Below are 6010 nucleotides of genomic sequence, written 5' to 3'. Positions count from 1 at the left end.
CTAAAAACTAGACACTTGGAGCTACAATTTGCTTTTTTTTTTTTTTCTGTGCGATCATTTTCCTCGGAGTTACAGCTCGCTGAAAATCACCAAAAAATTTGGAATTTTTTTTATATCCCTTAATTTTTGTGACTAGTGTAGTTAATTGAGTCAAAAATCGTCACAGTAAAAGCTTAGTCAGAATTAGTTAATTAAACTTGTGTTAATAATTTGTGATTAATTTATTTAACAAAAGCTAGTTCAAGGTATTAAGCCTCTCGTTCGAAATAATGACTTAAGAATTTTAAGCTGTTTTAATATTTTAATAGAATTAAAATTAACAATTGGAATTTGAGAATTGTCGTAGTTAGTTAGAAATACATTGTTAATTGAAAATTATCGTTTTATCAAATTACTAATGATTGAATAATTGATCTAAAATATTTAATTAGAACTAGTTACAGTCAATTTTATTAAAGTAAAATTTATAAAGTAAAGTCAAGTTAGTAGTGTGAGTGTGAGACAAGTGTGGGTTATGTATGAGTTGCAGAGTGATTAGGTCTATATTTCGTCGCTGGACCGTTACTGCTGTAGCTGGTGTGGGTTATGAGAGTGTGCTGCAGAACATCTAGTTCTATGTTTCGTCGCTGGGCTGTTGTTCTGTAGTAAAGTGTGTATAAGCTGCAGGAGTATCTAGGTCTATGTTTAGTCGCTGGGCTGTTACTCCTGTGAGCCGAGTTAACGATCCTACTATATGATTCGTCTCTGTGCGGGTGACAGTAGTTAGAAATCGGGTAGACGCCGAAAGGGGCCCGTCACGTGTAGACGCCGGGAGGGGCACGTGTTAGAAATTGACGGGTAGACGCCGAAAGGGGCTCGTCGAGAATAAGTTAGAAATTGACGGGTAGACGCCGAAAGGGGGCTCGTCGAGAATAAGTTAGAAATCGACGGGTAGACGCCGAAAAGGGGCTCGTCGAGAATAAGATATTGTAAAGTGTGGAGTTAGTTTTGGTCGTCCGGTGGACGTTAAATTTTAAGTTTAGTTCTAAGACAGGTGTGGGAGACCGTTTGTTCGAAAAAGCCCAATTAGTTCTAAGACAGGTGTGGGAGACCGTTTGTTCGAAAAAGCCCGTCTAGTCATCGTATCGTCAAATTGGAGGTTCGTTTGTAAATATCGTTTATTTCGCAGTTGTTCTCCGCTTCGTTAGATTATCAGTGTGTGTGTGAGCGCTAAAAATTGTTAAGTTTGGTAAATTTTTATTGTTAATAAAACTGATCAGATTGTTAATTAAATTTTTATTATTTAACAGCACCTTCCTCCACTCTCTCTACCCTAAGATAAGTTTTCTCAGCTCTGGACCGGTTCCAGGAACCGTGATTAATAATCCTGGTGGCGCCCTGATAATTTTTATTGTTGTTAGTTTTGTTTAGTTAAATTAAAAATTGATTAGGGGCCAACCTGAGCAGGTAAAACTGTTACAACAACGTAGGTAGTGACATCTGAAAGCGACTAAAAATATCACACTGATTTTTAAGTGTAGTCTAAAAATATGAAACATTGGAAATTAGATTTTTAGTTAAGAAGTGTTTCTATGCAGAGATTTTTGAATAAAAAAATTTAATTTAAACAGTTATATTCAACGTTGTCTGAATCGAAATAATTCTGATTTATAATAATAAATCATTTTTTCATAAAAAAATTTCTCCCTAGCACTTTTGCTATTGAAAAATGAAAAGATGAATTTAATTTTTTAATTTTTATATTTTTGTAATAAAAAGATAATTTTTTATTTTTCATTTTTTATTTCTGTGATAAGAAGAATACTTATCATTCAAAATAAAATATAAACTTATTTCACGAAAAAATATTATCACGAAGTATGAAATGAAGAATAGTTTATATTGATGAACTAAATTATCAATTAGAAGCTTTCCATTTCAGATAAATTTAAAAAAAAAATGAAGTAACTTTGAATTTAATAATTCAATGATTAATGATTTAATAATAATCATGATAAGAATAGAGATAAATATTTTTATTCCTATTATTTTTGTCATTAATTTAGTATTACCATTATTATTATTTTCAGTATTATCGTTACTATTATTATTATTATTATACGGCTCGAAATTTTAAGGATCGAAATTTTTGCGTTGCTATAGTTTGTGCTGATTAAATTTAATAATATTAAGCAGATTAATTGTTATAATTGCATATAATCAATTAATATCAGGAAAATAAGGTATGAACTACCGTTATAATACTAATTTAAGGAAAAAAAGGACCGTAGAATTAAAAATAAATTTGCAACCTCTAAAAAACGTGATGCTTACAGTAAACACAGTCGGTAGTCTGGCGCTCCGTTTACAACGGAATTTTTGAACGGAACTTGGCGCCAGATTCTACCGAATCTGTGGATAATATTTTCATACTAATATTCCGATGCGCGCTTGCGCGCGCAACGTACACTAGTAACTTATATTAGCGCTTCGCTGACAGATAGTACCAATTGTTAAATGCGTCTAGAGAAATCACACTAGATATCTAACATTCAGGCGCGCGCGCAACGTATACTTGTAATAGTAAAATTTATATTAGCGCTTTGCTAACATATAGTGCCACCTGTTAAATGGCATATTACAAAAAAGATATTCACCTTTATCATAAAATAAAACTATTCTAATAATTTGTCTTAACATTAGATATTTCGCTCTAGTAGCAATAAATAAAATTGTATAGTACTGCGCCTCTTACATTTTTTGATTAAAATTGATAAACTAAATTATCAATTGAAAATTTTCATTTCATATAAATATATAGAAAATTTTAACATTTTTGCAATTAAGAAAATTGTTATTTAATTGTGATATTTCAATTCAAAATAATTTATTGACAATAATAATAATAATAATAATAATAATAATAATAAATAATTAAATAAATAAATCTTTATTATTAGCAAAATGCTATTTTTCATTCTCTATACATAAATATTATAAATTTGAGCTTTAAATAACAACTTTTTACATATTTATCTCAATAATTTTTCTTTATATAATTTTTTAGTTCAATTTTATAAATTTTTATCCTGTTTTCACTTTTGATTTCCGTTGGAAGACTATTATACCAACCAAAACCACGATAAATCAAACTTCGCTCAGCGGTGTGTGTCCTAGTGTGCTGGATTTGTAACAACTCCTTCTTTCTGGTATTATAATTGTGTTTTTCACTAGATGTTATCAATTTTTCTACCAGATATTTTGGTGCAAGTCCTAATGACATTTTTTGTATTATGATACAGCATTTATATATCATCATTTATATATAAGCTTTTTTATTTCCTACCATATCTTTTAATTCTCTCCAAAGAATTTTTCCATTTTTTTTATTTGCATCTATATTATTATCATTGTGTTCCCTTTTGCACTTTCTTAATTCATCTACAATATCATTTCTGAGTCTTTTATAATGAATTATATCTTCTTCAATTCCAGTATTTTTAGCTACAAAGAATAATCGATCTCGTTCCTTCATTTTTTTTATCAAATCTTTCGTGATCCATTTTTTTTTTATCATTATATGTATTGCTAAAAACTTTGTTTATCTTTGGTACAACTACATCAAGAGCGTATGTTACACTACTATTAAATTTATCAATAACTACATCTAGATCGTCATTAATATCAATCTTATATTTATCATTAAAAATATCACAAAATATATTAGTATCAAAATTATTATAGTTTCTTTTTTTAATCACTTTCAGGTTATTTTTCTGTTCTATAGTAAGATCTGAATTAATAACAATAATATTATGATCGGACACTCTTGGTGTACGCAGCACATCAATATGCAACTCCACATTTGAAAAAACTAAATCTATTATTGTGTCCGACGTAAATGTTGATCTGGTCGGCACATTGACTAGTTGCTTTAGTCCAAGCATACCACATTCATTTACAAACTTAGACGCATAACGGTCTTTGTCGCTACTCACGTCTAAATTAAAATCGCCTACTATTATTAGTTTTCCCTTATCAATGTAGTTTTCTAACAACTGTACCATATTTTCTTTAAACTGACTTACACGATTGTTTGGTGATCTATAGACATTAGCAACGACAAAGCCATCACTTCCACCAATCTGGACCACATTAATCCAAGTTTTATCACTAATATTAGTACTATTCAGCAGTACCTTAAATTTGAAACTATTGTTAATGTATGTAATTACACTACCTGTACGATTGTTCGAAGTATTTGTACGCACGTGACTGTAATTATCAAAACTAATTTCAAGGTCTATAACTTCCGATGTAATGTGTGTTTCTGTAAGACATATCACATCTGGTTTCGCAGTAAACAACCACTTTTCGAAAACATCTTTGTGTCTTATTAAACCATTTATATTTAGTACAACTATTACACATGAACTTTGACTAGTTTTTATTTCATATTCTTTTTTACTTGATTGTCAATATGTGACAGGGAAAACTGAACTTCTCATGGTCGTTATCGACCACTTTATTGACGCCTCGATAAATGAGGGTTTTCCCTTACCGTTCGATTTTGACAAGTAGTTCAGACTTGTCACCGGGCGTGCAAATCGAAAGTCCCCACTGCTGTCCCCAAAAAACGAAGCGGGGTTGACAATAGGAAAGTTCGAGAACTCGGAGTCAAGGGTTATAAAAGATCCGACAAAAGAAACATCAAGGCTTTTTGAGCCAGGCCCTGGAACAAGTAACACTTTTGACCCAGCCCCTGGGGCAAGTAACACCTTTTGAGCCAGGCTTTTGAGCCAGTGACGCCTTGAGACAGTGAGGCTTTTGGCAAAACAGTGAGTCAGTGTAGTGCTGTGTAGTAAATTCTGCCATCAAGATTTGGGACCATCAAGAAGGAAGTCAATGGACGATCCGGGATTGGGAACCCTTTACTTGGAGTCAGATAGTTCATTGAAGACGAGAGAGAGAGACCAATCAGCCGCTGATTTCGCCCGTTTCCACCTGGACTTCACTTAACGTTTGGAGAGTTGTAAAAGTTAAGTCAGGTATTATTATTACAATTATTTCAGGCCAAGCTTGAATTTGAAAATGGAGAGGCCGAATTAACTGTAATAAAATTTGTCAATTAATGATCGCTATTGTCTCAGATGTCACTTTTAATTTAGTAGATTCTTTTATAAGTAAATTATTCATAAACGTCAATTAATTAGTTTGTTAGAAGCCTTTTAGTTATGGGAAGTTATTTAGTTAAAATTATTTGATTAAGTTGAAATAGTAGAAGCATTTGTGTAATTTAGATAGTCAAGGTCACTTTGGAATATATGTAAGTTGAATATTTAATGAGGCTTATTAAATTTGTAGAATTTGAAATTTGAAATGTTGAAAAAATTAATTCTAGGCCGTTGGGCTGAATTTAATTAATTTAGTAAATCTAGTAAATTAGTTTATTGAGAAAATAGTTAATGACTTTAATTGAATAATTTTGATTGATAAAATTTGGTAATGAATTAAATTAGTGAATTTGGTAATTGGTATTAAAGAAATGTTAAGCGTAAAATTCAAGGAATTTAGATAATTAGTAATTCGAAGAAATTTGAGTAATTAGAGAAAGTGTGTATTAAGTTAGCGTCCGGTGGACGATTTCTGTATGGAATTTAGTGAGTATTTAGAAACGTTGTATAGACGCCCGAGTCGGGGGTACAACGGATTAAGTTAGGAAACCACTGCGTAGACGCCCGAGTCGGGGGCGCAGTCGGGAATAGGTTTTAACTGGTATTCCGTCAGGTTGACGAGGTAAATTATGTTAATTGGTATTCCGTCAGGTTGACGAGGTAATTAGTTGGTATTGTATGGTATTCCGTCAGGTTGACGAGGAAATTAAGATATTGGGATATTCCGTCGGAGTGACGAGGTTGAAGAAATTGGTTAATTAGTTATAGGAAAAATTGGCAAGGGCCATTTAACGTAGGTGAGAGGTTCTCACAATTAAGTTAGTTTTAAGGAAATTGTTAAGTTTGTAGATTGATTG

The 6010-nt window shown here is 31.6% G+C and overlaps 1 long non-coding RNA gene across 1 annotated transcript; it reads left to right on the top strand.

Moving 5' to 3' along the window:
• The first annotated feature begins 216 nt into the window (after positions 1 to 216).
• LOC141537846 (uncharacterized) lies at positions 217 to 1161 on the top strand. Its single transcript, XR_012480977.1, has 2 exons — positions 217 to 1033; positions 1081 to 1161. It is a non-coding gene; the product is annotated as an uncharacterized LOC141537846 (long non-coding RNA).
• Positions 1162 to 6010: the final 4849 nt, after the last annotated feature.

The sequence above is a fragment of the Cotesia typhae genome, unplaced genomic scaffold (assembly GCF_013202065.1).
Source record: "Cotesia typhae breed Kobodo isofemale line unplaced genomic scaffold, CoteBio_Ctyphae contig_17, whole genome shotgun sequence".
Lineage (NCBI taxonomy): Eukaryota > Metazoa > Arthropoda > Insecta > Hymenoptera > Braconidae > Cotesia > Cotesia typhae.
This window is presented reverse-complemented; position numbering and strand designations above follow the sequence as displayed.